At 48.1% G+C, this 24138-nt stretch overlaps 1 protein-coding gene and 1 long non-coding RNA gene across 3 annotated transcripts in view; one reads left to right on the top strand and one right to left on the bottom strand.

Annotated features, from left to right (window-relative positions):
* Window positions 1-24138, bottom strand: part of UBASH3B (ubiquitin associated and SH3 domain containing B) — a 73539-nt gene that overhangs the window by 29399 nt on the left and 20002 nt on the right. The gene's annotated exons all lie outside the window — the stretch shown is intronic.
* The window catches only part of LOC308182836, a 77646-nt gene that overhangs the window by 40342 nt on the left and 13166 nt on the right, over window positions 1-24138 (top strand). Inside the window, exon 3 of the long non-coding RNA XR_013942116.1 lies at window positions 6524-24138. This exon is cut by the window's right edge and continues 13166 nt beyond it. This is a non-coding gene — a long non-coding RNA (uncharacterized lncRNA). The remainder of the gene's footprint in view (window positions 1-6523) is intronic.

The raw sequence follows: 24138 nt of genomic DNA, 5'->3' as shown, positions 1-24138 counted from the left end.
GTTTCGGCTCTGCCATTGGCTTCCCCACCCCTTGAATATACACATTTTTGTTCATTTTGAGAGTAAGAGGAAGGCAGAAAGATAATGCTGCAAAAAAGAGCTGTGTTGCAAATGGGCGATTATGAAAATACTTCCTCCTGAAGCGCTTTGCTGCCCTATCTGCCAGCATTCATCTGAGATCAGCGGGGTGCTAGTCCAGGCACCTGCCTTCTGGAAGGATGCGTCTTGCATGGTCAACACCACAGCTCGCTCTGTTCTGTCTTGCTGACCTTTGCCCAGACTGGCTCGGATGCATTTTGCAAAACAGCCACTGCTTTGCTTTGGGAAGCGGTTCCGCAAAAGGCTCTCCCTTTGCACGGCCTGGGAAGGCTTCGGGGAGGCTGCTCCTTGAACGCAGCGATGTCCAGCTGCCTCAGCTGACCGGCCGTGGATTTTCCCTGCTGTGGTTTCATCACCCATTTCTGCTGTGCCGCCTTTGCTCAGCTCACCTCCCCCTCTTGCCTACGTTGTTTACGCTCTTAAACACCACTAAAATTCGACTCCCCTAAGCGTAGATATTGCCACTGAAGTGTGGCTGTCAGTGTGTCTGTGTTGCATCCGAGGCGGTGACTTAGAAATGCCCCCCCAGTGAAGCTCTGGCCTTGATGGGAGCAGTTTCTCCAGCTGCAGGGCGAGGGCAGACAAGCTGGCTCTCCCTCGTCGTTTGCTCTCCCCAGACCCCGGAGCAGAGCTCCGAAAGAGTCAGGCCCAACCTAGCGGGACAGACGGTTCTGCCGCCCACCCTCGTTGACTTGTTGGCTTCATGACTTGGTGTTTCCTTGGAACAAATGGCACAATGGGGCTCTGCTGGAGTCGCCTGCAGCTCCTTCTCCGCTGCCTTTGTACTCCCAGGACCCCAAAGGGCGTCAGAAAACATTAGGCTGGGCCCCCCCCACGTTGCTCACGAGTGATTTCAAAAGGTGCCTCTCTCCTCCACAGGGACAATAAAACTCCCTTTCCAATTTAATTTTCAGTGCAAGGAGGAAATGCTGCACGAAGCAAACAAAGGGCGAGGTATATTTTTATCACGGGACCTGAAACTGAGAGAATTTTATTTCTTTTTTAATTTAACGCTGGGAATGAAGTCGATGCGTGACAGCTCCTGGTTAGGCACGGAACAGGGCATGCCCTGAACCCCTCCCCAATACCGATCTCTGCAGCCACCAGGCAGGGCTGGGAGAGGAGCCTTCCTCTGGGTGCCCCGCTGTCAAAATCAACTTTTAAAAAGCTGAGCAGCCGAGACCGGTCACGGCTACGTTGGTCACTTCAAGAAGCGGCCTGGTTTTCACGACTGCTGAGTGCAGTGGGAGCTGGGAGGCAATATTCAGCTCCGGAGGAAATCAGGTCACTTAATTAGGTGACGGCTACGGCTTAGGTGCTCAGCTTTCCTCGCGCTGGGTAGCAAGTGTTGGCTGTAGTACTGTAGCTAGTGGAAAGAAGTGGTTTTGTGACACAGATGCACCAGAAAAGACAAAAGGCAGAAAACAACCTATTTTTCGGAGTCCACCCAACCGCCATCGCACAGAAACCATTTCTGGTCACGCAAACGTTGCAGCGGGATGCAGATCGGAGGGGAAAGGCTTTGTGCAGCGTTACGAGCCCCCTGAGCCTCCCAATTCCTCCCGCTTTTAATTGCGGCTGCCTCCGAGATGAAGCGCGGGGCACTCATTTAACGATGCCCAGCAGCACGCGAGAGCAATTTGGAACAGAAGGCGAGGGCGATGCTACGTCCGACGGCAGGTGGGTGCACGGAGGCTTTGGAGAAGGAGAAAGAAGATCCTAATAGCAGTGCCTTCCAAAAGCACCGCAGGTATTTTAGCCACCACAAAGAGTTTTTTGATTTGTTCAGCCTCAAAGGCCTCCCTGTGACTCTCTTCAGTCAAGTCAAAGGGAAAGTCCTCCTCCGCTGAACCACTGGTTGCATGGCGTTGAATATTGCTAGGACGTGTCCCTGCTAAACACTTGACCCCTTAGCCTGAGACATGGCAGCAGAACTCGTGTTGCTGCCCCGAAACACACATTAACGTGTAACTGGTGCCCATTTTAACCCCAGCCCACTTACTGGGGGAGCACACAGCTCTGCATGGTACAGAATTTAACTCATTACTCTTGAAGGATTTTTGGCTTCCTGCAATTTCAAGGTAGAAAAAAAAAAGCAACAGGGGAACGTCAATTCAGCTAGGAAATACATATCAATAAACATAAAGCATAATGGCAGGATCCCATTTACTTCAGAGGAAATGGCTGTAATGGGGAATGATGCATTAACCATAAAGAGAGCCTTCAGTCTCAGCAGCACCACGTAGAAATCCTGCCTCTGTGATCGCTCAGCTTTCTTATTCCAGTCCAATTTAAAAGAGGAAGGTGCACGTAGCTGCCAGAGCAAGGGGCAGGAGTGACCTGTTTGACGCATCTCTTTCTGCACCCATGTTATATTCTATCCCTAAAAAGGTGTGCAGGCTTCGGGGTGGTGACGCCAGGGCAGCGATCGGATGATGTGCTGGGGCTGTGAGCGTGGCTGTGTCCACGTTTCGCCAGGCTGCGCGGCCGGGGCTGAGCCCTTCCAGCCCTCGGAGGTGGCCCCTGGGGCACCCGGAGCTGCTGCCACCGCCGCAGGCAGCCTCCTCTCCTCCTCGCACCTCCGCGTAAGCCCAGGCTGAGTCACGCAGCAGGTCTGAACCCTCGGGTGCGGAGAGCCTGCTTGTTCTCCAGAAGCGATGCCTAATTCATGAAGAGGTCGCCCTTCTGGCTGCTGCTTGGGGCTGAGTTTTCCCTCTTTCCGTTGTCTCTCCTTTTGCTGCGATAAGCAGAGATCGAAAGCCTGCCGCGGGCGCAGCCGACCTCTGTGTGTGTAAGAAGGGGCTTGCTCTGCTGCACGGCGCTGCCCATGGAGGCAGCAGCAAGCGCCAGCAGCAGCCTCTACCTCAGATCCACCTACGGGCTGTCTGCCTACGGAGGCACCCAGGGATTTGTGAATGAGCAATGGAAGGAAGGAGGCAGACTGTAAAAGAAAGGGAATGACTAAATCTTCCCTTTCGTTACGTGCCTCATGCCCAGACAAACTTGTTATCCCTCAACGAAACCCCTCGGAGGGATGAATTCATCATTTCAAGTAGCCCTGAATCTTTGGCCCATAAAATATTTAGCTGTGTAAATAAAGATTTGTTGGAAACTGCATTAAACATGATGGAAGGACTTGGCTCTCCTCGTCGGGAGGTTCGGTTTGAAGCTGCCTGACACGATAAGAGAGGAATTATGGATCGTAATTTATGCAAAAGGAGTCTGATAGAGAAACGTTGTCACATAGAACAGTTTTGTTAGGATTAAAAAACAAGCAGTTTTATTTTGGCTCGTTTGGGCGCGTGTGCATAAAATATGCATTTATGTAAACGAGTATTCAGATAGGTATATGTAGCTATTGCAACCCTGACTTTTTTTTTTCAGTCTGTGTTGGTTTATGGTAAAGGAATAGAAAATACAGTGCTGGCTGGCTGCAGGGAGTGACGAGAGGACAACAGAGCTTTGTGGATGGGGCTGCAGCTGCTGCCTGGGGCAGGGCTCCCCGGGCAGGTCCAGGTTGGGAGCCCAGCAGTCGGCTCCCCCTTAGCTCACAGGTCAAACTCAGCCCCTGAATTCACATCCTGCTCTGCAGCAGTACGCAAAGCGAAGCAGTTACAAGTTCTTTGCACCGAGTAGCGTTTGCAGCTTTTTGGTCTGCGTTTCCAAATTGCCCTTTCAGCGACATTTATAGATTCCTTAATTTTTGCAGTTTTTTCATCAATTGTTTCTAGCGCTCACAGCACAATAGTGGAAATGTGTCTGTTTTGGGCTTTCAAGGAACAATTGCCCATTGAAGAACGATTTTGCTAGCAAACTTTCTGTCCATCTGATTAGTCGACTATTTGATGTAGGAATACCCACGTTCCACATAACTGACTGCTCATCTCAAGAACTGCCTTGCTGTTCCACAAGCACAAACGGCCACGGTGAGGTGTTCTGCTCAAATGCTTCTTGCTGTGGGTTATTCAAATGTGTTCCTCCGAATCCTCAATATTCACAATTCAGTTGGTCACCAAAAATCATATGATACCGCTTCTGTTCTCATTCGGGTGACCTTACTTCTATAAATAGGGTCAGGACAGGAAGACATCACTAGGGATCAAGTTCCTGGTTGGGGGGGCGGGTAGGTTCCTTTTCTGCAGTTTGTAAGGAAAAAAAAAACCAAACACCCAGGAGTTTTTGCAAGGAAGAAATCAGTCTAGCATCAGCGCATGGCAGGAGGAATATTTTTTCTTCCCTTCACCGAGCTTCAGCTCAATCCTCCAAGCACTACCTTAGCTTATCCTTCTGTTGCTTTCCACGCGTGACGGAGGACATAAAGTCCTCGTCGCGTCGAACTGCGTGACTCTAACTGCAGCTACATCCTCCGCGAGGCGCGAGCCCCTTGATGTAGGCTGGGATCCGCAGAGGCACCTGCGGTCCGGTGCAGCATCCCCAGTTCAGGTGAGCGCACGCTACAAGCGGATCCCAGCGACGTAAATCCCCACGTCTCTTCTGGAAGATGGGAACTTGGAGAGGAGCACAGGGAACTGCACGACTGCACAGTGGCTGTGGGGACTGCAAGATTTCAAACTGTGCTATATCCTGTAGGTCACGTAAATATTTACAGAAGGTGCCTGACAGCATGACAGGGCTCAGTGCTTCCCTTCCTCCTCCTTCCTGAGCTGTGCCTGCTTACTCCCAGCTATTGAGTGCCGAGCTCTGGGAGTAGGAAAGAGAGAGAAATGGGAAACCCCACCAGAAATCAGTTCGGGAAAAGCGCTGCTATGTATTTCTAGTTTCCATCACTTAAAATGTTCTTTTTTTCAGAGGAGAGGCCAGCTGGCAAGCTGCAGTCTGACCACACGACGATGACAATTATTTTTAAGTGCAGAGAGCGGGGGCCTGGCTGTCTGTGTCTGTTTGTTTTTTTAAGCTGTGTAAGATTTTGAAGGTGGATTTTTTAGCACATGTGCACTAAGTCGTTCCCTTAATCCTCTGCTTAGGCAGCTTGTTAAAGCACAAGGAGAGGGAAGTACAGACTCGTAAAAAGTGTCCGGGATAAAGACAGGAATGTAGCAGCCATTTAACATTTTTCAAGAGATACACAGTTTAAAAAGGAAACAGGATATTATTTTCTTTAAAACAATAATAGCACAGCTTTTACGTGAGGCACAGGCTCGGCCGTGCAGTCACCAGCCACCCCACCAGGTCCCTGCGTGACCTTGGAGGGACGGGGCTGGTTCACGTCGGTCACACACCGTCACCTCCTGCTATTCCCCACGGCAGCTCCAGGTGCAAAAACTTGCCCTAAGTTTTCTCCCACCTCAGCTGGGAGATTCAGAAAGGTGCAGCTTTTTGGTGCAGAGCAAGCACTGGGAAAAGGTGTAGGGATAATGAAGACTGCTGCTGTTAAAGGGTTGCAGAATTGTGAGGCTGAACAAAAGAATCCAATACGGAATCAAAAATAATCAAATATATCGAGTCGAATTCAAAATCCTTCTAGAATTTCTATTTGAGTCTAAATTCAAATCTAAATGAAATGAAAATCTAAATGAAATTCAAATCTAAATGAATCTAAATTGAAATAGAAGGTGTTTACAACTGAGACACATTCAGCAGAGGCTTGTCCCCTTCAAACACCTCGTTGAAATACTAGCCAGGATGCTGCAGAATGAGCAAAATGTCATTACCCAAGTACTCTGCGCAGCACAGGGGAGCAGGAACTTTTATCCCAATACTATTAATACACTTTTAGCTAACCAGGAAGACGACGTCGTTGTACGGAGCCAAGTTAGAGGTTTAAGTATGCTCAAATGTACCATCTGGAGTTTCAGTGATAGCCAGAAAAGGAAGCAGTTGTCATGCTGATTGGAAATAAATAAGTTCCCTCGCAGTGTTCAAGACAAACACGATGCTTTCTTCTTTCTAACTGCTCTTCCTAAACAGCAGCGAGCCGGCTTGTAACAGAGATTTGCAGTGTCTGTTTTCTACATCCCGCTCCTCCTATTGCTGGGGCCTCTTTTCCCCATCCCAGGCAGGTTTTGGGGCAGAGCGTGGATCTGCAGGAGGGGAGGACGGGCCAGGTGGCTGGGGATGGCACATGGTGCTCATCGCGCTTCGTGAGCACCTGCCTCTCCATCTGTCACCTCGCCTCCCGCTCCGGAGCGGCACAGCTAGTTTTCAGCTAGGAGCACCGGGACCTGCTGCCAAAAAGCTGGGCGTGGTGACGGAGAGCACCCCGTACACCCTAACGCACGGAGGTGGGATGTGGAGGGGGAATGTGCTGCCTAATATCACGCAGCAGGTCGTGGAAGAGGGCACGGTTTTGTTGGGGATGCTCTGCTCTGCCCAGAGCTCCCTGCAGAGACATGCGCTTGCTTTTCTGCCCCCAGTTCCTTAATGCAGCCCCGCTCGACTCCTCTGTAATTTTTTTTTTTTTTAGTATCACGTCGATCTTTAGGAAGAAGAAAAAAAAAATGCCACAACTAGCACTTTAAAGTGCCGGTGTTAACATTTTCCAGCTTCTTGGGGTTTCAAAACAGGAAGTTTGGGGGCGGTGCAGTTGCACAATTTGCCAGCAAGCTGCTGTTCTGTGAAGTCGGTGACACTGGGCTCTACCAGGAACTCCAGCCCTGCAGGCCACCGAGCCTTCACTTTCTGGGACTAATACTCAGCACGACGCCAGGAGGTTTTGATGTGCTGCTCCCAGGAGTAGGTGGGAGCCTTGGGGAGTCAGCCAGCGGAGAGCTGACTCGTCCTCCGCAGAGCCAGAGCAAAGCCCAGAGCTAAGTGGAAGTCTTCCCAGCCCAACAGAGAGCAGACGGGTGGGGATAACGCAGGCCAACACCAGCATGGCATGGCTAAAGACTGATAAGAAAGCTCTCAGCTACTCGGTTTGGATCTTGGGATGAAGCTTGAGGTGCAAATTTCTTTCTAGATCGGAGTCCAGGTCTGTGTGTCACGCACATCCTCAGAGGGGGAGCCTGAACGCTCTTCTGAACGTGCTGACTTGACAAAACAGAGACTGGTGGCGTACCAGCCACGTATGTGCAAGCAACAAGCACCCCAGTTGTTGTTCAAAGCCAGTGGAGCACCAGGTTGGGGCCTGCATAGCCACATCCATTCACTGTTTCAGTCCTTTTCCACCTTGGCAGGCCGAAGAGAATATATCACTATTAAATCTCTTTGTGGGCTTCACGGTAAGGCTTCACGGGACTGTATGTAATAAACCCTTAAAGACGATCACTGTGTGAAATGGGCTAACTTTCTACTAAAAGGAAAGGCAGTTGTTAAAGCTATGACATTTCGAGGTCAGTCTGCACATCTGTCTGCCCGAGATGGAAGAGCGAAGGCACCCACGTCTGACAGCTGGACTCAGCGAGCTTACCCGTGCAGTCTTTGCGTTTGGAAGAGCCTAGGTATGTTCACTCTGACACCTTCCTGTCTCCTCAAGCAGTTATTTTCTCTTCTTCGTGGGCAATGTCTGTCTACCGGGGGGATCCTACCTGTTGTATGCACTAATGGACCCGCAGCTTTGCTGAGAAGGCAAACCCCAGGGACAGAAAACGAGAAGTAGATGCCCAGCGAGAAGCTAACCAGAATCCCACACCTAAAATAGACTCACGCAAAGCAACGAGAAGGAAGTCTAAGAAATTAAGGAAGGTGGAAGGAAGAAGGGTGGGGTGCTGAGATAGTTGGGTTAAAGGCAAAAAGAGACGCTCAAAATAGCCTCCTGCTCTAAGACGGCTCTGTTCAGGAATTTTTTTAAATTCCTCTGTTGTTTTCAATAACACAACTGTTTCACAACGTTTCAAATAGGTCTTCCTTGCGTGCTGTTTCTTGCCCCCTAGGTAGGTCCAAGTTAGGCCACTGTTGGGGTGGGAAACCCGGGCAAGAAGCCTGAAGTGCTGTAGGACGTGGGGGAAAAGAGGGGTAACGGAGCAGAGAATGAGGCACACTTGCCACTGACTCAGGGCTGAAACAGCCCCCAGATGGGGCTGGGAGCACCACGGTGCTCGAGGCTCCATCCTTGGGTGAGACATCACACAGAGGTCTCAGTCTCTGGCCTCAGAGATTTTGAAGTGTGCGGTTAAAGCAGTAGCTAAGGCGAATGTCAAAGTTTCCATTAGAAAAAAAAAAAAGTTAGCAAGCTCTGGTCTGAATTTCAATTTGGGTAACTGTAGTTGGTCTCAAAACATGTAGTCCTCAAAACGTGTAGTCCTCAACTAGAGCGAGTCTCTGCTGGATTTAGTGAACTCTCTGAAGTAGTCTTGCAGATCGGGAGAGTAGGAAAACTGCAGTCAAGTGAAACTGAACCTAGCGCCATGATGGAGGTTTTGGTTTGCCTATTCAATTTGTTGTCAGAGGAGCAAATTTAGGCAAATGTGGATGCTTCTGAGAGTCCCGCACACCACAGTAAGGTGGGGTATCTGAATCGGCACGAGGTATTGCTGTGTTAACGTCTGCCTTATCCCACTTTACGGACTTCAGGTGGCAGAAGCTATAAAAATGACCAGTATAATTATTTTGCCGTTATAAAATTAGTTCCAATGAGAAGTTATAAACTCCCGGCAGGACTATTATACCAGATTATGTATTAAAAATGTCCCTGCCGTGTCCGGATAAATTATCTGGAATTTGTACAGAGGAGTATCTGAAAGGTTTAACCATTAGCTATGGAAGGGTAAAAAAAAAGCCACATTAAAATATATAGGTTTGATGTCTAAAAGGGAACAGGAAATGGAGAATTGTGATAAACTGAGAAACAGAGATAAAGAAGGAGCTGAGAACGTAATGAGAAAACTTTATCACACACTCAGAATATTTCCCTGCATACTTTTCTGATTTTATACGGCCTGTCGGTCCTCCCCGTACAGTCTTTATTCCTGTACCTGATCATATTCTCATAGAATAAATAAGTGAATTGCAAAAGGAAAATAGGAAGACCTTGGTACCTAGATTTAGTAATCACCCCTCCACCAAAGAGTGATTATGCATATATTTAACTTCGAGCATGTACTTAGACACTTCAGGGAGGCACGAGCATTTGCCAGCTGCTCTCCTGCAAAGCATGTGCTGGAAGGTCATTGCAAATCAAGGCTCTGGGTCCATTCTTTCTTCCAGCAGAATTTCTAAGGATTTTAGCGTTTGCCAGGATAAAAGTAACTTTTTTCATTTCTCTGAAACCCTGGGGATTTGACGCTAGCAGGTAACAACTGGTTGTGCATTTGCTGGAGCAGTACCGTACTGAACACCACCACCACCCCCCAAAAAAGCAAAAAAACAGACCTGACCAAAGGTCTGCTGCAGCCCGCAGCACAGCACGTCATCCGCACGGCCCCGCTCCGTCCTTGCACCGTGGGGCTCTCCTTGACCCAGTTCATAGCCTTCAATTAAGGGCTCCCAAATCCAGCAGGTATCGTGGTGCACTGCTTACTCCAGCGCTCAGCTCTCATGTTTGCCCAGTAACTGCACCTTTCTGTGCTTCGAGGTGGCTGTTTGACATTGAAAATGCTCTCTGCAGCTGCAGCACTCTCCAGTGCCTGGCACAACGGGGCTCAGAGACCTCAGCAGGGCACAGCAACAGATCGTAAAGCACCAGCTGAGCACGTCCTGCCCCCCATCATTTCAGTCCCTTCTGAGCCACCTGAGGCTCAGAGTGGGAATTCCCGGGGGCCAAGCACTGCTGGATACCTGCCGGCCTCGCAGTGCTGACCTTGAGGGTGCTCAGCTCCTGTTGGTGCACATCGAGAATCACGGTGAAGCGAGTCCCAACACCGTCATCTTAATTCCACGATCATTTTAATTCTGACACCTAAGGTACTGGGAGCAATGGACTGGGAAAAAATAAGGCAAAATCCTCACTGCTGTTTCTGAGCAAAGCTTGTGCTGTATACCTGTGCACGTGAGGATCAGAGACACAACCTAGCCTGGCCTCTGCCTCCCCTGTCCATATTCTCTGGCAATATGACTGCTGATGTTTTGGGATTGCTCAAGTACCTAAATGCTGGGAGATTCAGTGCTTCCCTTTAGTAAAGAGTTTTGACCATCGAGATTTTCGGATGAGACGTGTTGTCTGAGAACGAAGTGTTTTTTCTCATCATTTTTCCTTTGCCAGTCACCAAGGACGGCTCGCACCTCGCCTTAGCACTTTACCAGAAGCATCTCCCAAGTGGAGGCACACCTCATCCGAGTGCCAGGGCTGTGTAGGAGGCCAAGTCTTGGATGCTTGCCTTGAAGACCTCGTTATCCAGATTGATCTTTTCAGGCAGGTATTGTAAAACAGGCAGACACACACACACCCTGGCATCATCTCATTTCCATAGCGTAGCTCTCCCCCGCACTGGAGTACACGAACTGATGTGGGGGTGTATTTCTAAAATTATGCGTGATGCAAATCTTCTACAACTGATCCCCAACTTCTCTAGTTTGCATGCCTGTCTGATATCTTGAAAGCATACTCAGAAGTACTTTTTTTTTCATAAATGCAGCAGGAATGGCAGTAGGATTTCGGTCTTTCCTTCCATCAGGCTGACGAGGCAATCTGTGCCGTGCTGCACGGCACTGCTCCGCTTCTGCTCCTGCTATCCAGCAGCTGTCCCTAACAGCAGCGCTACCAAATGTGCTGCATCACAGGCAGTGCCTGGGAGGAGCATCCTGCAGTGCTGGCACTGCAAAACGACAGCCTTGCTTGCAAGCCCCCCTCTCTCCACCTTATCAGAGTGGGCTCTCGGGAGATGGAATGAAGAAGAGCTATAAATTAAATGAGTGGCAGGTGCTAAGGGTGGAAAAGGACTGGTTGTAAAGTCCCCTTGGTTTTTAAAGACTACTTTGCTATGCAGGCTTCTGTGATTACGGAAGCTTCCTCCTTGATAAATATTGAAGAGCTGCTTTGTAAAAAGTAGGCAGGAAAGGAGAATACTAGATACTAGCTAAGAATAATGACTTGCTGTAAATTTCAGAGGCTGATACCCAGCCGTGTATGGTCAATGGTGCATGTAAGTGTGCCATAAGAGGTGGGAGAGCCCTTTTGGAGTCCTGAATCCCATTATTCCAAGAGGCAAACTCATCCCAGTGCATTTCACAGAACAGAAACCTGCAGCCCAACTTCCATGCCCACCCAGCATTGCCTTCTGAATGCAGACACAGTCAGGGAGCCGCTGCCCTGACATGTGCAGCCCAAGCCAGCCGCAGGCTTGGCATCACCTGCCAGGAGCCAGGCCTGGAGAGCCTGAGGTTAAGGCAAAAAGAGAAAATACAGAATAGATACAGAACAGACAGCCATAAGAAACCTCAGGAATGCATCAGCTGGATGAGACTAAGGTGAGCTTGCTTGTTACTAGACATCAGAGGATCCTTGCAGAAGCAAGCCCGAAGAAACGCTGCGGTCCTAAGAAAAACGACAGCCATCAGACAGAGGTGCACAAAATGCAGCTCTGTGAGTTTTGGCATTCCTGGAGCTGGTTGTTCACAGACACAGCAGGTTCCAAGGCAGCTAAGGCATGCTCTACACATTTTTCCGCTGAAGATTCATCAGAGTAGGCAGAACTCAAGGACTGTACAGGAGTTCAGATCTGAAACTGGATAAACTGTACCAACATAAGCACTTTTATATGGCTGCAATTGCAGATATACTGGGAAAGCTTTGTGGAAATGATTATCCTGGGGGAAGCTGAAAGAGCAGAACGTGTATTTTGACAAGACATACGTGTCGGGGGGATCCCATGACTAGAGGAACTGAGGCTTAGAGAAAATCACCAAATATTTCAGGATAATGGCCTCCCAGCCACAGGTCTGCAAGATCCCGTGCTCCCAGTGCTGGCAGCTGCTGGTTCGTGTGTGCACAGGCACAGGAGGTAACAACCCCCTGGCCTCAGTCCTTCCCCATTCTCTGAACAGGCCCGCTCCTGCTAACCTCTGCCTCTCTCTGCAATTTCACAGAGCACCTGGGGAAGCACAGATAAGGAGGCTCGATGAAATCTGAATTATTGTGTGCTTGCAGGAGTGTTCTCCAGTCCCTTGCGTCCCTTTCACCTGCGGCAATGGATGATTTCATGCTGCAGCTGAAAACAGACGTTTCTCAGTGCCCCCCTCTTCGCCCCTCCTGTAGGTTAACTCTTGGTGCTTTATCTCGGCAAAGCACGTTGGCAGACACGCTTCTGTACAGCGTGCAAATAAACTGCATGCAGTGAGGCTGAAGCGAGTATCGGGGCAGATTCTGCTGGGAGGAGACAGACCTCGATACCTTTTCCTGCTGCTCAACACTCACTCTTTCCTATGTGAAGGTTTGGGGATATCTGTGGGTTCTGAGCCCAGCTCTGCCTGGATTCCTGTGCATGGAAATTATTCCATCCTGTAAGGCAGAGAAATATTCAGTGTGCTAAACTGCAGCAAGAGCACCAGGCTTTCAGAAGAGCTCAGCAGTAGCCTGATTTTGCTCCCAGTGGAATTGAATGAGGCTGAATTAGGCTGGAGCTGAGCTTCTCAAAGCCGTACCCTATCTTCTTCTTGCTGTAGTTGTCTAAAAATAAGGAGTCCAATTAAATCAACAGCAGTACAGAGTATGAGGGAATGTATAATTAATTAAAAAAAATCAAAGGCTGTCTTAAAGCATTGATCAGCATTTAGCAGTCCTGCCACTAGCTCTTATTCTTTTCGTTCTTCCTTTTTAATCAGTGATTATTGTCGTATCGCTTCCCTTTTACCATCCCACACTCTAGGAGTATTGCAACGTAACTGCCTTCCCTGGGAGCAGTAAACTTCGTCCCAGGAGAACGATAAACTCCCCGAAAAGAGGAAGGGAAAAATCTGTTACCCGCTCACTCTGACCCTGACACCCACCTGGAGCCCTGATATCAGCGAAGATAAATGCTTGTGAGAAAGCCACGGCCTGCATTCACAACACAGCCCTCACACGAAACTAAAGCCCACGAGGCAAGGAATTGCATGTCCAGAGTCACCTGCCCTGCAGCTTTGTGGGGAAAGGAACAAGGGGTGGTGCACGAGCTCGGACCTACTGCCTTCCCTACTGCTATTGTTCTGGTTTAAACACTTCCAAAGAATATTTTTGTCCAGTCTAGCAAGAGAGCATAAGATGGCCACCTGTGAACACGGCTTTGCCACTTCCCACGTAAGTGTTTCACACTCGCACTATTCCAGTGCAGCGAGAAGGGAGCTGGAGAGGAATTGCTCCTCTCTTCCCCTGGCAGCAACCCCAGGAGCTGGGCTGGAGCAGGACCTGCCTTACGTTTCGAGTGCTGGCAGCTGGTGGGAAACAGGGAAACAACACGGAAGGAGAATGCGTGTCATGCGGCTCTGGGTGGTTCTCCATTGGTTTATGCCTAGATTTCTCCATCTTTCCTATAGATTTCCACTTGAATCTGTTTCTTTGTGGCAGGAAATGTGGATGGTTAAAAGGCTCGTGAGATAGACGCATGAGGATGAGCTTTAGCTTCAAGTAAAGTTTGAGGGGCTTTGCTCCAGCAAACCCACAGCCTCGGCACCAATTGCTCACTCTGTGGGTGGTTTCAGTGAAGTGAATGAATCTTGTAAGGTGGCACCCTTCCTCTTAAACGTCCTAATTCACAGTGTAGGCACCTGCGTCTAGCCTTGCCTTAGCACTCAGCAGAGGCACACGTAGGGGGTGTTTACCTTCGGTGAGGGCGGGCACTTCAAATAGGTCAGGTGAGTAATGCTCCACAAGTACCTGTTTCTCCCCATCACCTGGAAAAAAAATTGAGACTGCTGGTCCAGACATGGGCATCACCTCCTGACATCAGAGGTTACATGAAGATGCTCCTCTCCTCTATTTTCCTGTGCCTCTGGTCGCAGCGCTCTGTCCCTTCTCCCGTACACCCAGCCTGGAGGTTCCCCACGGCCCTACAAACCCCTGTACTGCGTGATGTCGGTGTGACGCTATCTGGGGATCTTTCAGCAGCACCGTCACAAAAATAACAGTACAACACTTTCCAGCTAGTACACAGAGAAAGAAAAAAATCAGCTGTGAGAGACAAGCTAGTCATAGTATGGTACCTACGCTAGCAAAAGAGCTGAGGGGGAAGTTCTTCTGACTTAAACCGTGGAAGCGTCTTTTATGTGTGACTCACAGTTTCTTTATCCTCGCCTAAATCCCCTTCTAAGCAGCCTGACAGAAATTATTAGTAAAAGATCGCCCATCCCTACATTTCAGTGAAGGTTAGCAGGAAGATAGAGACCTGCCCTAACGTGTGCGGAACAGCTTAAGGAGGACGAAGAGGGCTGGTGCTAGCGCAGCGCCTTGAGAATTCAGAGCAATGGCTCCAGGATTTGTATTTCCACAAACGTCTGCCCTGGGCTGTATTGGAGCAGCGTGTCTGAAACAGAAGGTTTCTTTCTTTTCAGTCTGAAAAATTATTTCAGACAGTTCAGATCTGCAGTGTCCTCTCGGATATCCGGGCATGTACGATGGGAGCGTCAGCACTGCAAAGCCAGCTGCCCCGACAGCAAGGCTCAGTTTTCTGTTTCCTTTAGGGTATTTCTGGATCACCCCCTCAGATAAGTCCTCCAAATAGATCCGGGATTCCAGGATATAGGCCGGCTGCTGCCAAATTTAAAACCCCAAATCTCTACCAGTTATTTCATGTAGGGAAGAGCAATTTTTAATCCTCTGCTGCCTTTGCTGACTGGGCACTCCTTCCTGGCTATAGGCTGCTGCACTGAACGACGCATCTGAAGTTATTTTTGAAGTGCATGATTACCCTCCAGTTGCATCTCTCCCTATTTTTGATGCATAATTTAGATTTTAGCCTCTTATAAATTATACGCCTAAGGGACTGCTGACGCTTCTGGGAAAAAAAAAAACAACAATAGTAAAACTGCACAAAGTATTCTTTGTGGAGACTGTTCTGGCTATAAACACATTTATACTTCTCTTTGAGTTTTCCCTATTTTTGTCTCGGGGGTGTTTGCATGAGTACAGAACCTCTGTTGTTTGGTAACTCAGCAAGTCGGGTGAGATCCCGTGAATTCCCGCTGCCCATCATCCACGTCCTGAAATCAGGGAGCTTTGTGGTACCCCGACGGACGGTGGGCGGGGAGGAGGTAGAAGTGGTTTGTTCTCTAACGGAGAAGCTTCATCATTGCGGTGAAGGAATGCCAAGCAAAATCCGGGGAGAAACATGGCTATTAAAGTTGTGAGGGGGCTTGGGCGGCTGGATCGACTGCTGGGTTTGTCTCACTTCTGCAGGGTGATGGGGACCGGTTTCACCCTGTGCCCCAAGTGGAGGTAGTGAGGTCTCTGGCTGCTTCTGCTATTCTTTAGGGTCCCACAGATTTCTTCCCAAACCCGCTGAGGCCCACAGAAGAAAACCCCCAGAGGCTTCCCAATGCCTTTGGGACCTCTGCACAAATTGGTCTGACTCTCGCAGGATGAGATGACACTGCTCCCTGCTAAACCTGGCTTAAAATGAGTAATTCCAGCTCCAAAGTTAATTACAAACACAGAAAAATAAGCCGTATGTTGAAAAACAACTAGAAGGACCGAAGACTTAAGACAGCTCTGAATTGTATGTGGTACCTAATTGTAACTGAGTTCATCTGTGCTGCTCCTAAGGAAAAGAAAAAAACACCCTCTTTGCCTGAAATTATCTATTGAGATAAAACAGAGATACGGTAGGGGGTGGAAAAAAAAGTCTAAAGTGAGATGTTTTTCTTGATATTGGAGGCAACATCAGCAGGTTTTTAAGCATGTAATTTATAGGGGAAGTGACTCAAATGAAATTATGCACTTTAAAAAATCAGCGAAGTGTTGAGGGCATAATAACCTTTGAAAAAATTTAAAAGCCCTTTCATATTCCTAATACTGGAGTTCCTCACTCCTGTAATTTTATTTCTTTTTTTTTTTTTAATGGCACAGCTCCTAATATCAAGTGATTATTTCAGAATCAATGAGTTTCATTAGAATAAACAGCGTCACTCAGCTTCCTGGCTGGGGAGAAAAGCTTAAGAAAATAACCAAAGTGTATCCTAAAACCTTAGAGACCACGAAGAAAAAAGTTATTTTCAAGTTAATGTTATGTTTTTTAAATCTGGCTGCCTTTAAGCCAATCTCGTGATCTTCTGTCATTAGTCTTAAGCCCTAAATTCTGCAGTGCTCTGTTGGAGTAGTCGTGAGATGGAGTGCAGAAGGGTCAGAAACTCCAGTTCTTCCATCCCACAAGCTCCATGGCAGTTCCCTACAGGAACGAGAAACGTATAGTAATTTATGGTGGGGATGTGGCTAATTATCTGCATCCCTCCATCCTGTACATCCATTAACAGGGAGCCTGGCAAAAGCATTTTTGGATAATCCACCACCATTCAAAGGTCTGCTCTCTGTATTAAAACCTCCAGCGTGTTCCTGCTCTCTTCTCCCAAACCAAGGTGGCTTGAGTGAATTCAGACATTATTCATACAGGAAAGGTGAAAGTCTGTACTTGCTGGGAAAACTTTCACGGTGAGCATTCTAATCCACTGCAGAATTTTTTTCTGTTTTATTGATGAATTTGGCACCTGATCTGTGTGATACTTGGGAATGGTTAAATTAGATACAAGGCCGATGCAGACTATTATTTTTCCCATTCCGTGGCGAGCAGTGAGTACCTAAAACCAGTATAACAGCAGGCACGCAGCAGTTGTTTTCTTCTGCCCGTACCCTTGCACCTTTCTTGAGCCAAAAAGAGCATCTGAATTCCTGTGCCAGGTGACTCTGAACCACTTTTTCCCCTTTACACCACCCTGCCCAGGGCCCGTCACCCTTCAGTTGCCTGGTGCACAAAAAGCTCCTCCTTGAGACTGCTGGAAACCTTTTGCCTCCTGTGCCAGCCCCTCAGCTGGGGACCCAGGCAGCCCCATACATCGCTCGTGGCCGAAGGGATGTACAAAATCAGAGCTGGCATTGACGGTGTACTGCACTGGGGAGCTGCAGATAAGCGATGGGTGACGTTTAAGACCAGAACACAAAATTCTGGGTAAAAGCCACATCAGTGACGGCCTCATGCCCTGTCCATTTCCACGAGGACTGAACATTTATGTAGCCTGAAAATCAACTCTTCCTTTTTTTTTTTTTTCTTTTTTTTTTTTTGGTCTGCGAGCTACACGTTTGCAAACAAAACATGTTGTCGTTGAAAACTGCTGAAAATATTCTGCTTTCCAACCAGGATTTATTTTTAGGGAGTGGGTTTTCTGATTAACATAGAAAATTCTGAGCTGCTCTTCTGAATAACTTCCTTAAGATTTCAGCTCTTTCATTGCCTTGATGGAAATTATGGTCTGGTGGGGGTTTCTGAAGGGTCATCCGAATGCAGGTTAATTGTGGTATCCTCCAGACTACCTCTGGTGGACCAAAGGTAACAGCACTGAAAACCCACTTCTGCCTCTGACCCCGAGACTGCAAACACCCTTCACAAAGGGGATGGGATTTGCTTCAAAAGGAGTCAAACAATAACCTTTCAATGGATTCCATCACTTCCGTAATAAACAAAACATGATTCCCTTTCAAGCTTATCGTGTGCCAAGTTATGTGGTTACAATACAATAGCTGCATTGTTCCCGCATGCTGCAGGCTAAAATGTATTTTGGTAACTGCTGCTCTTTATAACCCAATTGTCTGATGACAGTTATTGTGGCGAGCCATTAACTCCTTCTGCATGGGAGCACCTCTTGCAGGCAGGGTCTGTAAGCCCCAGGGGCTGCTCTCTCCCCCCCCAGCACAACCCAGAACAGAAAGGAACATCAGCTCTGGGTGTTAGATAACATGTAAATCGTGGTGACTCATAGTGGAAAATCAGAGATGAAAATTACACAAAGGCTTATTTAACCACCAGCTTATGATTTTTTTTTCCCGGTACGTGAGCGTGTGAGAGGTGCTCACACTCCAGCACAACCCTGCCATTTGTCCTTCTGTCCCCTGCCCCCCCCAGCTGTCTTGGCAGAGATGAGGTGCAGAATAAAAAGTGTGCATGCAAATGCACGTTCACCTCACATTCTCCGTTTAGGAATGAATGAACCCTGAAACAGTTTTAATCGCTGATTCATTTGTGGCAAATATGCTAATTCCCAGTTGCGCTCTCACAAAAAAGCCTGCTGGTTTTTCTTAGAGTGGCTGGGTTATTAATGGGATATTCCCATTTAATGGATTGGGAAACAGGCAGAGGGGGGACAAGTGACCTGTCTGGGGCCTACCCAAGATCACAGTCACCTTGTGCCCTCCTCGAACAAGAAGTCAGGGTGATCCTAAGCAGCGACAAGACCGGAGGCAGCCTCAAGGTGATGGCTTCCCACGTTCCCTCATGGAGCTAAACTGCAGGCGCTACGCAAGCCCACAAGGTCTGGTTGGAAAGAAGGCCAGAGCAGGCAGAGTATCTGGCTCTTCATGGCAGGAAACATTGAGAACAGTAGTGGTGGCTTTGTTTTTTTTTTTTTTTCAGAGTGTGCATGTGGTATTTTTGTAATTCGAGATGAAGTCACAGCCAAACTGAAAACAAACCAAAAAGAAGAGCCAAATACGTTAACAAGGATCGGAGCCCAGTTCCAGCAGTGACTGAGAGTTTCAGGACAGGAGATATTTCTTTCTCCTGAATCAATAAAGCCTCTGCTAGCATCCTAAACTGTGCTACGGAGACATGCCACTGAGGAGAGGGAAATTGGCATTGCAAAAACTACCCCAAAAAGAAAGGTTTTCAGTTCTCAGGGACACAAGTTCCTGAATAAAGTGCCAGAAGCTGTGCCTGGATTTCCTGAGAAAGACTGAAGAAGTGCATTATCTTGTCGAAAAGGAGTTTCCATATTACTCACCCTGCCCATCTCCCAGACAGCACAGAACTGTTCCCAGCAATATCCCCTCCTTTGCTTTCTTCAGCTCCGTACTCAAAGGCTCAAGGAACGAGGCCAGCCAACCTTCCAATTAGAAATGTTCTTCCTAATATTCTGCTGTAATTTGTCTTTGCTCATTTTCATGCATTAGCCTTTATGAACTGCACGAGGCAACCTTAATTGCATTCCCTTCTGGCTGCTCAGGGAAGGACGTTTTTGCAGGGATTGAAAGCAGGGATGGGAGCCAGGGTCCTCAGAGACAGAGCACAGAGCTTGGCAGCCACATCAAGGGAGCCCGGCCACTATCCTGTAACAGCACCGGGCTCCTGGAGTCCTACATACGGCCACTTTTGCTAGTCATGGTGCTCTGGCAAGGGCATGAGATCATATTCGTCACTCGGCCAACCAAGGTTTTATTCCTTCCGTTCATCCATGCTGAATTTCCTAGCTCTCTGCTCTACGTCCTTCAGCAGAACAAAGTCTTCCACGACTTTTTCTTCCTGTGCATGCTGGAGCACCTGAGATGGGATCTTAAAGGGACCTCAATGTGTGAGATTAAATATGGCACGTTACCAGGACTAATCCTGTCCTAGGAAGCTCTGCGGGTAGATGAGGTGGGGTCCTGCGCTCCAATTTGCCTTGCAAAGCCCATCTCTGTATGGGGTGCTGAGCTGGGCACTTCTCCCTGTGCTGCAGTCCCTATTTTCCCTTGCATTTTGTCTGTCTGTACTCACACGGTGTTACCTCTCCATTGCTTAGGTGGAGCTTTTTGTGGGGGCATCAATATATTTATGAGCAGTGCTTCCTAACTTGTGACCTCGGTAGCAGAAAGGGGCTTTTCGGTTCTGCCAGAATATGCATTATTAATGCAAATATCGTAAAAACTAGTTGGGAGGAAGCAGAATTTTCTTCCCTTTTTCAGTGGTACATAAAGGTCTGTGAGGATTGATCAAGCAGCTTCATTTAAATCTGCTGAGTGTGAGCTGGATGTCCTTAGAAAGACTGGCATTTTGAAAACTGCAATAGATTTCTATTGACTTGAGAAATGGTTTTTAAAATGGTGAGCATTTTTTTTACGTCCAGTCAACAAAATCTGATTGTGGTCGCGCTGTATGGGGGACTAACAGATTACACCTGCGGGGAGAGACAGAAAATGTATGCTGGGCTCACACTAAGCTTGAGGGAGGCAACTCAGAAGCAAGCACAAATTTAGAGCCGATTACAGGAATGATATATTCAGCTCTCAAAATGTCAGGGTGTGTAACTGTCCGCAGTGCGTGAGGCTGTAGTTTCTTCTCAAAGCAGATCTACGCCAACTCCAATTGCATTTTTTGATCCTGTATGAACCTTTCTGATCAGTTTTTTTCAGGGAATGGTTGCTTTTCATTTTCTAGCACTGCTGTTTGCTTGACCCTCTCTGAAATGAAACCACATTCATCCGAAATCCAGGGGCTAAAGTTTTCCTGTTGCTGTTGAAACGGCAAAATTGCCTGCTAAGAGTTTTGTCTAACCAACAGCTTTTATCTGAGGAAATAAAAGGTAGAGAAGAGTGGCAAAAGGGCAAACTTGGTATCGAGGTTTAGGTAATTTGCTCTGCCTCCTGCAGCAGGAAGGTTTGTACCTGGGTACCGCTGTGTCTGGCTGGGTGACAGACGGGGAGGGAAATTGGAATTGAATTTTGGGTTCATTAACGGCCATTTACAGGGTCGTAATTCAGGGTTAGGAGCTGTTTTTGAGTTTTGGCTATAGGCAGATGAAGTTTTATGCAAAAAGCCATTAGGACCCCATGGAAACGATGTATTTTAATCCTTAAATAAAAAGTACAGAAGCCAGGCGTCTGCAAAGCCATGCGAAGCATGAGGTGTGTGGCTGCAAACCGACATCTTCAAGGTGCATCGGTGGGCCGGAGAAAACTTTCAAATTAGGCAAAAATCTCACAACCCCCCAAAAAGTTTGCTCAAAGCCAGCTCGTTAGTCTGTATCAGCCAGGGGAGTTAAAAAAAATACAAAATGCTTGTGCAAAAGCGGGGAGAAATGTAAAGGCTAAAGGCTGCTCTAACCACCAAGTAGCAACTTCAACTCCCACCCACCTCCCACACACGACTAGAAATAACTTTAAATAATTTATTTGTGTCTGTATTCCAGTTACATATTTAATGACTTAAAGAGACAGTGTCTCACTTAGGAACGTAGTAGAATTTTCCGTAATTTAAAGGTAAATATTACCCCGTGCCCCCTGTTCTCTAAGAATTTCAGAGTGCTTTACAGCTTGCAGCCGATTATATTCAACAGTGTAGTCTCAGGTAGTCACTGCTAGCAGAGAGAAAACCACGGCACGAACAGGTTTAGCAGCTAAACTTAGAATAAGACAGATCCAGGGAAAGAACAAGGAACAAGCTAATTCTCCTGTCCCGCTCACTGAACATTAGAAGAAAAAAAATCTTTTTCATCTTTCTTCTGCTCCTATTCTTGCCTGAAATCTCTGCATTTTGTCTTTAAAACTTTTTGATGCGAGAATTGTCTTTTTGTAGATAATAATATGTCCAGGGACTTGGAGGGCAGAAATTTAAGTAGGAATGTCAGTGGTAGAACGGTCGGGACATCATTTATGAAGGAAATAAAAAAAAAAAAGAAGCATCTGCAGTAACATTTCATGTTGGAATTATCTAAGCTCATTAGAGATGAAAACATTATCTAAGCTCATTAGGGATGAAAACATCCGACTGAGTCATGTTATGAATTTTAATAATAGTGGTAAATAGTTCGTGTCTCTGGAACTGTCGATCCGTTTTTGTAACGAACCTCACCTTGATAGTGATCAGCTTGGTCCTGCTCCTTCCAGGAAGTTCTGAATTTCACGTGCTAAGCATGTTAGCAAAGCAGTACGTTCATGGGGATTAATTTGTGTCTTATCATGGTGAGCAGAATCCTGAATGACTTTACGGGTTCCCAGTCTTTTTCGCCTTGCAAAGGCCTCCCACTGTGCTGAGCTGATGAGACCAAGTCCGGGGGCTTGCTTGCTTTTTCCCCACACCTCTTTGACTGCTTTAGATTAGAGAAAAGGATCCCAAAAAAACCAAACCCAACGAGTTTGGCTGGTCATTTTCGTCCATTTGGCTTGCTGGGAACAGCACACCTCCAGAAAGGGGAGAAGACTAAAGGGCTGGTGCTTGTACTTCTGGCACCGATTCCCCCACCCCCTGCAAGAGCTCGGTGCCCACGCGGGAGGATGCCGCGTCCCAGTGCAGCAAGGCCCCGCAGAGCTGTCACAGCACAGGGGACGTCCCCGGGCAGTGCCACTCGTGTGGCCTTCCACCTCCGGCTATGGCTGGAACCTGGCAACCTTCTGAGGAAATACAGGAAAGAATCGCAATCTAAATGTACAGCTGTTTATAAATTCATGCGAGGTTCCCCCAGTCCTATAAAACTCCTTCCTTCTCTATCCAGACGCTGTCCCTGCTTGCACCAACCCCTTTTCCTGACGTTACAGAGACCCAGGTGTCCCTTCTGCTTTCTGCCAGCAGTGAATCCATCTGGCTAGTGTAATACTGCCTGCTTCATGCTCTCTTTTTCTACCTCCGTGCTTAGATTAGACCACTATAGAATAGGTGCTGCTCTCGTCTGCAGGCTGGGATAACATTTGGATATATTGTGGGTGTCCCCAGCGGAACATAACTCCCTGCCAAGCCTTTGGTGTGGACCCTGTGTGGCCTTCAGCGAGCCTTGCCATGCCACGTGCTGCCTTGCAGTTGTCTAGGAAATACTGCGAGAACCACTTCCTGGCCGCCGATGGGGCGAGGTGAGCTGCGCCGCTGGCTCTGCGCTCCTCTGAACCCTGAAAGGCTCCGCGGAGAGCAGGCAGCGGGCGGTGCGACCATTTTGTCCGCAGAAGGAAAATCCTCATCTGTAAAGCACAGTTTCCCCTGGTCTAAATACATGGTACTGAAAAGCCAGTTATAGCCCCGGGGCTGCCAATTACCAAGGATAAACACAAAACCCCAAACAAGCCCAAGAGTTACTCTTGTTCAAGAAGTTGTAGAAATGCTCTTTTAATGGCCCGATACCTACACTTCTTTTTGGTTTTCTGTTCTGCTAACGCTTACCTAGAGCGAATCTCTGTTCAGTGGGAAAGAGAAAGCAAAGGAGGTTGTCAAGCCCTGGCAGCCGTCTGAATCTCAGGCATCTTGCTTTAATTTCCCTTCCTTGGTGGCAGATGGTAGCTTTGCAGGGGTGTTAAATCTGCTCATAACTAATAGGGTGTTGTTTCTTCGAGTGCTCCATCTATTTCCACGAGAACAAACCATCGATTCTCACTATAACACGGCACTACCCAAAAGACGAGAAACTAGGGTTTGAGTAGGAAAAAAAAAAAAAAAAAAGATCAAACCACCTACATCTCAAAAACGCTGTTGAATAAACGGCAGTAGCACAGGGTTGTTTACTATACGTTCTCCCTTCTCATATACTGTTAGCTTAAGAGCTGAACCCAGGGTGCCATCCCCCAGAGCTTTCCCAGCCAGGCTCCTCAGGCATGCTGAAATACACGGAGATGCTCCAACATCCCCGGGCCTGGAGCTGTTTGGTCAAAGGACAAGGTGCAGTCCCTGCCCTGAGATGTGCACAGTTTAATCAGAGAAGACAGAGAGTGGAGGAAACGTGGTCCTTGGGACCTCCTAGCATCGAAGAGGGACAGGGTCAGACGTGTTGCACAGGTCTCAGCCCTCGTTTTACGAAGTTCTTCTTTCCCAAAGCCATTCACTTGCTGCAGTAGCACTATCGTTTTGGTTATTTCCCCGTCTCCCCCCCACATAACCTTGTGCAGCCCTTGGCTGTGTGTCGGAGTGGGCAGCTGCCCGCCAAGCCCCAGGCAGGTAAATCAGTCAGGGCTCCAGTTGCTGCGGGGAATGAAAGCAGAGCTTGAAGAGGAGCTCGCAGCACTCCTAGGGTCAGGTATCAGCTGGGGGCTCGGGGACGTAAAATCCTGTGCCCGGGGAGCCGCTGGTACCCAGGACATCCCCCTCGGCACACATAGGTGGCCCCCACACCCCGCCGTGCAGCCACACAACGACCTCCGAGGTTGCTCCATAGAAGACTCGGTGCCTAAGCAACAGGTGGAGGGACTTTATAGGGCAAATATAGAGGTTTGTCCCCTCTCAGCACAAAAATCCAAGGCGTGCAGGATGTGTGATTGCGGCAGGGGGAGGTGGTGGTTATAAAACTCTCCGATAC

The sequence above is a fragment of the Anser brachyrhynchus genome (assembly GCF_964034855.1).
Source record: "Anser brachyrhynchus genome assembly, chromosome: 25".
Classification (NCBI taxonomy): Eukaryota; Metazoa; Chordata; class Aves; order Anseriformes; family Anatidae; genus Anser; species Anser brachyrhynchus.
The sequence above is the reverse complement of the archived record's forward strand: the minus strand, read 5'-3'. Positions and strand labels throughout refer to the sequence as shown.